The sequence below is a fragment of the Octodon degus genome, unplaced genomic scaffold (genome assembly GCF_000260255.1).
Source record: "Octodon degus isolate 3935 unplaced genomic scaffold, OctDeg1.0 scaffold00308, whole genome shotgun sequence".
Taxonomy (NCBI): Eukaryota; Metazoa; Chordata; class Mammalia; order Rodentia; family Octodontidae; genus Octodon; species Octodon degus.
The window spans coordinates 63,019-72,444 of record NW_004524884.1 but is presented as its reverse complement, the minus strand read 5'-3'; the positions used below and the strand labels follow the sequence as shown (position 1 = coordinate 72,444).

Genomic DNA, 9,426 nt, shown 5'->3' with positions numbered 1-9,426 from the left:
AAGAGATAAGAAAGGTTTGGGGATGTCGGCTACTTGCGAAGAGCTGGAACAGCTTTGGCTGCTCTGTTTGGGAGATTCTAGTCAAAGCTCAGAAGACTAGAAAACTGATAGAAAGCCTGCCTGGAAAGTCTAGGCTAGGTCGGTTTCTGCTGGGAAGAAGGACTGCATTGGTTGTTGGACTCCAGATGATTTGTGTTATGGCATAGCAGAAGGTTTGTTTGAATTTTGCTTGTGTCCAAAGACTTTGCCTGAGACAGAAAGTAAATACAATAGACTAGTTAATTTTGCAAAAGAAATCTCGAGGAAGTCAAATATTGAGGCAGTGGCATGGCTGTTGTTGGGGGTTTTTAGCCAGATTTAAGCTAAGAATCAAGAGCAAAAAGCCTGGAAGGACGATTTAAAATGTGAGTCTGGCCAGAAAGGAAGGCCTAGAAGGCTGTGGACTGCAAAGTTGGAACTGAGAGGATCTCTGTGGCTGAGAAGGAATAGGAGAGTAGAAAGGAGGGCCTGAGGGAAACACAGGAGGCATCAAGTTTCCACCCTTTGCAGCCTCAAAATCACAAGGGTTTGGGACTTTGCTCTGAGGAGAAAGCTGCTGAGCCCCATGTTCCAGAATGGTGGCAGTGGCAACACCAGGTTCCAGAGTAGTGTTGGCATGGAGAACTTGTTATTTGGAATCAGGGTCAGAGTGCTCAGGTACTCGACCCCCTACAACCAAAAGAGAGGGAAGCCTGGTTATTGTTCCAGCTGGCAGCAGCCCTTGACATCATCCATGTGGCACAGGCTTTAGGCACATTCAAAATACAGGAGTTCTGAGGTTAAAAAGGCTTTGACCTCGATTTCAGAAGGCCTGGGAGGCCAAGCAGTGTGCCCTGAGAGGGCAGTGTGTAAAGCTGTGAGTGAGAAGGTCATTCAATGGAAACCTCAGAAGTTTTAAAAAGCCAGGAATGTGGATTATCTAAGGAGAGCAGCAGGAGGGAGCACAGCCAGCCCCAGAGAAAAGTGGGACCTACCAGCAGAACTGCTGTAGGGGCAGAGCCACGTAAGGCTTTTGGAGCTCACAACTCATTACAGGTTGCATCGGATATTCGACATGGAACTACAGAACTTAATGTTTGCCCTTCTGGATTTGGGGCTTGTTTAGGGCTCAACTGTTTGTTTCCTGTTCCTGCTGTGCACACCTTTTGGAATGGCAATGTTTATCTTCTGCCTTTGAATGTTGAATGTGTTTAACTTTTCTTTTATACAGGGGCGCACAGTGAAGTTTGCCTTGGATCTTGCAAGAGACTTGGGGCTTAGACTTCTCAGCAAAGCTGAAACTGCTGGGACTTTGGCGACTTTTTTTAAAATTTTCTTAATGTTGGCGACTTTTAGAGATGGACTAAAATGCCTTTTGCTAAAGGGATGTGCAGAGTCTTTGTGGGGTTCCTAGGGACAAGAGGTCATGGTTTTAGTGTATCACAATGTTCAAGTTGCAAAATGTTGATAAGTACGTCTATGCTCCTGGAAACTGGTTCAAGGAAGTGTCTGGTTCCCAAGTTGACAAGCGGTGTATTGTACTGGTTCATACATTGTGTCAACTTGAGAAGTTTAGAAGTTTAATTAAGTGACTCAGCAGGCAGCCAGGATTCTTAGTTTGTAAACATCCTCATCCTGTGCAAAAGGAGGTCATGGACATTGTGTGAGTTCTATACTGCCAGGCCCAAGGTAGCTTGTTTATAATCTAAGGAGGGGAGAGAGGCTGGCTAGAAGCGGCAGCTGCTGCTCTTCCCTCTGCTCTTCACTGTTTTCTGCTGCCCTGTGCCACTCTGCCTGTGTGCCAGCCTAGTACAGACTGAAACCCCCATGAACTGTGAGCTAAATAAACCTTTCCTTCCTTAATTTTGGCTGTCAGGTATTTTGTTCCAGCAATCAGCAAAAAGTAACCAAGACAGTGCAACACCAGTGGCCATTTGTTTGCCTTCCTGTGCTGGATGCTCAGGGGCACAGAGGTGACATTTGGGGTCTGGCTCATCTGGGGACAAGAATTAAATCAGAGGAGACTGAGCTGCTGCCCCTAACTTGGAGAAAGAAGGTAAACTTGGAAGGTCTCCCCAGCAAGGGCTGAGAGTGAGCCAGGCTGGGGCAGAGGATGGGTGGGGGAGGGTAAGGACTCTCAAGGTGCCTCCTTTCCTCCAACTTCGCACCCCACCCCAGGTCAGCAGTGACAGTGGGGAGGGTCTGAACACCTGGCCAAGTGTGGCTCTGTCACCAGGGCAATAGGAAACCATGGGAGACTTCAGAGAACTGAAGTGGTGCAGCTTGGGAGGGGACAAAGTGAGGGAAAGGAGGCCAGGGAAGAGCATGTACAGAGCAGAGGAGGTTGGGCTGCAAGAGCAGAGGTCGCAGTACACGCAGGATGTTTCTGGCCTTCACATACACTACACCATGAGAGCAGCCCTGGTGTTGATCCACATCGAGTCTACAGCAAAATCCCAGTGTGATGGACAGTGCTTGTCTTCTCAGGACCGTGAGAGGCTGACGCAGGAGGATCTCCAATTTTAGTCCAGCCTGGGAAATTTAGAGACTTAGGGAGACCCTGTGTCAAATTTTTCAAAAAGTATGAAGTGTATCCCAGGAAGCCATGGCTGCACCGACCAGGGTCCCCCTTCTATACATGTGGCCACCCCAAGTAATGATGTCACCTGCTCTCGAACTTTCTGGAGGGACACCTAGGAGTGGTACCACCCAGACCCAGGGAGATTCCAAAGGCCTGGATGGTCCCAGTAACTCATTCCAGGGCTAGTGGCAGGAAAGCCACATTTGCCGAGCTGAAGCTCTGCACCACCCTGTCCCAGTCCTTGCTCCCAGCCCATTCCACAGGGCATGGGAAGATTTGGAGTCCCCCAAGCCAGTGACTCCAGGGCCAAGGACCAAGAAGGCTCCATGCTCTGCTCCTCATTGCCTGTCCCTGATGCTGCAGGAGAGGTCAGCAGAGGGAAACAAGAGTTAAGACTTCCAGGGCTCAAGTCCCTGGCTTTCCATCACAACTTTGTGACCACCGGTTCACCCATGAGATGAGGGGAATTGCCAGACGGGTGAATGCTCCCTGTCATTCCAGCACCCTGGGAGGCTGAGGCAGGGTGAGCACATGTTCCAGCCCAGCCTGGGAAACTTCATGGCTCAGCCAGACCCTAGCTCAAAATTTAAAAAATTGATTGGGATGGAGTTCATTGTGAAGGTCCTGGGTTCAATCTCCAGTACTACAGAAGAGGAATAAGAAGGGAAAGAAAGGAGAAAAAATAAAGAAAATCATAGTACCTCTCAGAGGGTTTTGGTGAGAGTTTTTGTTAAGCAGTTGGAGTAAGGGTGTGACTATGGTGAAGACTTTATCTTGAAAGAGAAATCATAGTAATCAGAAAATTTAAAAGATACAAATAAAAACCATCAGCACCACTTGTCAGCCCTAGGAAAATATTTAAAAATCATTGAAATTTGAAAATTGGAAACTTTCATTCTTTTGTTTTCTCTCCCCGGAGAACTAGGGTCAGCAGAGCTATCTGTCTCACAGAAGACTGCATAGTACTCCACCTAAATTTCTCAGGAATGCCCTCTACCTGAGAAGTCAAGGAGCTCCCTGTTCCCTTTCTCAGACAACACAAGAGAAGTGTGATGCAGTTAAAAATAGCCCAGAAGATGAATATTTTGAATCTGTGTTTCTATAATTGCATGATAATTTCTATGAATTAGTATTATATGTGGATCAATCTGTATTCCTCTTGTATGTGTTTCTGTATTGCTATAAGACAGAATTTATCGCCTGCAGCATATTGCACAAGGATTGTTGTTCTTAGTTTTTTGTCTTGCCTTGTTACTATAATGTAATTAGTCTTAGTCACTATACATGAGCTTATATTGTTGGTTTATTTCCCCTCTTCCATATATTTCAGAAAATATCTGACAGCTTGTTAAATCAGCTCTTATAAGTATTTAGTAGTCTGTGATAATCTGTGTTTGTTTGTTTGAAACGTTTAGTAGGTCTCTTTTCAATTAGTTATTTTAATCGAGCCTGTTTTCCATGAGGCAGAATGGTGTGATAAACTGAAGACGACTATCAAATATTTGCACTCAGCAAAGAGGTGGAAAGCATGTTTCCTCCCATGAAATTTGATTTGACAGGTGGAATGTAATGAGGTAGCTTACAGCGTGTGAAGCAAGGCCTCGAACACCTGAGCATTTCCTTTCCCACACGGTGTGCTCTTGGGGGAGACAACGCCGTATAAGAAAGAAATGTACATGCTGTGAGCTTAGGAGCTCCCTGCATGGAGAGAGGGGAGAGTATGTGAAGGAGCAGCACACCGTCCAGCAAGCTGCAGCTGGATGTTCCCTTTCCTAGAGGGAACCTAGCCTGAAGGCAGCTGAAAGAATGACTCCGGCTGACTGAATAGAACCGAAAATAACCTTCCAGCTTAAATGGATTTCTGATCCATAGGATTATGGGCAAGTAAAAGCAGGTGCTTTTAAGCCATAGGGATTTGGCATGGTTGGTTACATTGCAGTAGAAGCTGTCTGCAACAGAGAAGGCTTGAAGGTATGCTGCAGATAAAAAGATGAACCCCCTATTGAAAGAACTGTTATGCTGTTTTTTTTTTAATTTTTTTATTTATTTGAGAGAGAGAGAGAGAGAGAGAGAGAGAGAGAGAGAGAGAGAGTGGCCAGCTCAGCCCACCAGGGGGCGGGGCTGGCTGGCATGTGGTGCTGGGGGATTGAACCTCGGTCCCTGATGCTTTGCTAAGCTAGTTCTAAGTAGGTGCTTTAGACCACTGAGCCATCTCTCCAGCCCCTGTTATGCTGTTTTGAAACTATTGGTCTTTTTTGTTTTCTTAGATTATGTTTTTCTTGGTCTGACATCCATTAATTATATGGTGAAGCTACTTATTGGTCAACTTGTTTTAACTCTCCTTTTTGATCCTAAGCTTATATTCTAAAACTGCTTCTTTATGGAATTTTCACTCATCCCACCAACACTTTTCTGATGCCAAATCATATCCAGGTACAATACAGCTAGTGATACTACCTATCCCTGGATGACCAATGGAATTATCATTTTTTTTTTTTTGGTGGAGGAGGGTCTACAGGGTGTTCAGGGTCTCACTGCTAGATCCGACTCATAGTGACCCGCCTGTTTACAGCCTCCCAAATGCTGGGATTACAAATGTGTGTCACCACACCTGGTCTCAATTGCTGTCTCAGTGTGCCTCGGGGATGGGGCCAGCATGGCAGGCCCAAGGATTAACCCCCCCCCCAGCCCCTGTGCCTGTTTGCAGGCGCTTTAATCTGCTGAGCTATTTGTCCGGCCCTCCAGTGGAATTATTATTTAAACTAAATCTAAAATATTTCCATGCCTCTTCTTGCCTACCCCACTCATACTGCAATAAGGACTGGTCTGGAGCCTCCTCCTTTCCTTTCTACCTTCTAAACAGTATTTGGTGCTTCCCCATGTAGCCTTACAGACCATAGAGTGTCCACTCTACTGAAATCAAATTAACAAAAGCATTGAATGACACTGACCTTTACTGTTGTCCTCAGTCAGCTCCATAGAAAGAAGTGCTGTCTGTGCAAGCATGACAGAGCCTGTGTAATCTTTTCCTACAGGAGACTCTAAAGGATGGTCATGTACGTGCATGCATCTGTGTCCCTGTAAACCTCTGCCTAAGTTGATAGGAGTATACAGCTGTCCTCTCCCACTAGGAAAGCTAATTGTATAAAAAATACCACATCTTTTTTGTTCATTCCTCACTTGATGGACGTCTGGGTTGTTTCCAAGATTTCGCTGTGACCAATTGCGCTGCTATAAACATGGGTGCACATATATCGCTGTGGTATGAGGTTCTCAGTTCTTCTGGAACAATACTCAAGAGAGAAATAGCTGAACTGAAAGGGCCGACCAATCCTACATTTTTGAGGCATCTCCACACTGATTTCCACAGTGGTGGTACCAGTCTGCCCTCCCACCATCAGTGGAGAAGGGATTCTTTTTCTCCACAGCCCCTCCAGCTTTGTTATTGGCTGACTTCTTGATAATAGCCATTCTTTCTGTCGTGTGGTGGAATTTCAATGTCATTTTAATTTGCATCTCTTGAATGACGTATAATGTTGAATATTTTTTCATGCATTTATTTACCATTTGTATTTCTTTATCTGAGAAGTGTATATTTATCTCAGATGCCCATTTTTACATTGGGTTTTGGAATTTTGGGGGCCTGATTTTTAAAAAAAATTCTTTATGTTTAAATAGAAATCCTCTGAATGAGGGAGAGTTGGCTAAAATTTTTTCTCAATTTGTGCGTTTTATTTTTATTTTGTTGGTGATTTCTTTTGACATGGGACAAAATGCGCAACATCCAGAATTAAGGAAGGAGGGGCTGGGGAGATAGCTAAGTGGAATAAGTGCTTGCCTGGCAAGCTCAAGGTCAGGAGTTCAATCCCTGGTACCACCAAAAAAATAAAAAATAAAAAAAACCCTCAAAGTGTAAATAAAATCCAAAAGATACAATAGATATCTTGAAAGGGAAAGAAACTCTTCAAAAAGAAGGAAGGACTGAGATGAGTTATAGAAAGAAAGGAAGAAAAGAAAGAAAATAGTTATGTATATACGCAGACTGGCTTGGATAATTGTATTGCTAATTTCTATTGGTCAGTTTACAGTAACAGTTATCGTTTAATAATTTTTTTTCTTTCCTTCTTAATGTCTTGACCAGTTTTGCATGCTTATATCTAGTACTCTGAACAACTAACTTGAAGACAACAATATGTAGTATAATAATCATTGTTGCACTCCTATCATTTTAATTAAAATTCTGTATTGTTTCTAATTTTTTGTATTTTTATTCTGTTTAAAAAATAACAAAGTAAGGGCTGCCCAAATAGTTCAACTGATTAAAGTGCATATAAACAGGCTCAGGGGCAATGGGTTCAATTCCCCGGGACTGCCCCTGGGGCGGGCTGAGGCCACAATTGAGACTGGGCATGGTGGTGCACACCTGGAATCCTAGCTCTTGGGAGGCTGTAAACAGGTGGATCACTATGAGTCTCATCTAATAATGAGACCCTGAACACCCTGTAGACCTTCCCTAAAATAAAAAAGTATATAAAAACATGATTAAACTATGACTTCATGCTACTATAAATTTTTTTAAAAATGCTATTTGAACAAGTAACATCAAATAGGACGAAAATAAAAAGAAAACCAAGTGTATTTCTCTGGGGGTTATATACACCTATCTAAGAAAAGTGAAAAATATTCCACGGAAGATTTATGCAAATAAAAAGGTGTGTGGTTTTTTTTTTGTGATACTAAAGATTGAAATCAGGACCCTGTGCTTGCCAGGCAAGCACTTATTCTACTGAGCCATCTCCCTGGCCCAAGAAAATGTTTTTGAAAAAAATTCTGGTTACAAATGACTTTCCTCCTTTTTATTAGCTATGTGGCTTCAACATGTAGAGCGCAGTGGCCAGGGTTGATTCCCCACATGCAGTGTGGGCCTGGCCCCTGGGGCATGCTGAGATGATGACTGAGGTTGGGTGTGGTGGTACTCACCTGCATTCCCAGCTCTGTTTATTTTTCTTTTTTTTTTGTATTTAGGACAGGTTGTACAGGGCCTCACTGCATAGGTCAGATTTGTAGTGATCCTCCTGTTTACACCCTCCCAAGTGCTGGGATTACAGCACACACCATCCCGCCCCATCTCAATTGTGGTCTCAGGGCGCCCTGGGGATGGGGCCGGCATGGCAGGGGATCGAACTCCCGGTCCATGCGTCTGCCTAAGCAGGTGCTTTAATCCACTGAGCTATTTGGTCTGCCCTTTATAGCTCTTGGGAAGCTGAAAACAGGAAACTCTATGAGTCCGATTCCATAGTGAGACCCTGTAGACCCTGTCCTAAATGCAAAAGAAAAAAAAAAGACTATAGTGAAGCTCAAATTGTATGATATAAACACATCCAGAAAACTACAAAGTGCTGCATACAGGTTATATATTACTGTTCACAGGAGGATTGCGATTCCCAAGTCCTGCAGTGACTACACTAGCTGAATTAAATTTAATGTGAAATTATTTCATCTCTTAACACAATGTTTATACAATTATCTATGAAAGTTATAGTAAAAATACTGTTGAGTAAGTTTTCCTTAGGTTTTTTTTTTCTAACTGCTGACTTTCTTTCTGCTAATTTGTCACTACAATGAGCCAAGAGGTTCCCCCCCCCTCTGGGGACAGGGAGATATCCTTGATAACATTCCAAAGACAAGTTTGTCATATTCTGTCTTTCGCATGGATCTTTGGAGAAGTCTTTCCACCTCTGCAGTACAGATGCACTATACGTTCTCAGAGTGAAAGGGCAATTGTCTTTCAGAAACCTGCTTTCATCTCTGTAGAACACGGAGGTGCCCTGGAAAGGCCTGGGGCCCCAGGGGATTCTGAGAGGGAGGAGTGTTTCTCAGTACTGGGAGCTTCTCTGATGTGCCCTCCGCTGTGGGCTGTCATTCTCTTCTGTCAGGCTCCCTGGGCTTTCCTGCTAGGCTCCTTTTGTTCCTTTGGTTCCTGCTATGCATGCAGTGACTCTTCCTCCCAATGCAGCAAATACACTCTTTGAATAGAAATCCTCAGAGCAGGAGGCGCCGTGTGCTGTAGGAGACTCATCCTGAGCCTTTATCTTAAATCTCCTATTGTTGCGTGTATACCACTGTGAAAAATGGGGATGGAGTCACACACGGACATCATTTAGACCACAGTGCTAGCTGTTCACCACAAGGACTCCGGGGCTGCTAAAAGACTGAAAGACCTGAACAGCGGCCGACTAATAAAATTCCATTACAGTTGAGGAAGCAAAGGGCCGGGAGGACATGAACAGCACGCACATGGCAATTAGAAGTCACTAGCGCTAAGGACTCTATAAAATTGAGGAAGAAAGACTAACAACGATGGAATTCGATAAAATACAAATTTTAAACCTGACATTTTTCCAGTTTTATATGACATGTTCTATCATTAACAAGCTTTGAACATCTCTGAATCCCAATTTCCATATTTTCACTTATTTTTAAAAAGTGAGTAAAAATGTCCTATTACATTGTGTCTCAAAGAAGAAAATTAATGACTGCAAATTTTTTTTGATCACACACACACTCAAAAACCTTTATTTGCAGTTGGAAAGTTAGATGTACATGATTGGTTCTGTGTCTGGTATTTCTACAGCAGGCAGGAATGCAAACGCAGAGGCCAGTAGAGTTTATGTGACTCAGGACAGATAAGGAAAGCAAGGGAAGCCATAATTCACGATGCAGGCTTGACCTGGACGGCATCTCCCCACACTGTGAGATTACCACAGGCAGTTTGGGCTTGCTGTTAGGGCCTGTAGGAACATTCTCATTTAATTCTTTCTCACCAC

General features: G+C 43.8%; 1 pseudogene; it reads left to right on the top strand.

The window, feature by feature from the left end:
• The first annotated feature begins 2,268 nt into the window (after positions 1 to 2,268).
• LOC101572655 overlaps positions 2,269 to 9,426 on the top strand; it is a 32,115-nt pseudogene continuing 24,957 nt past the window's right edge.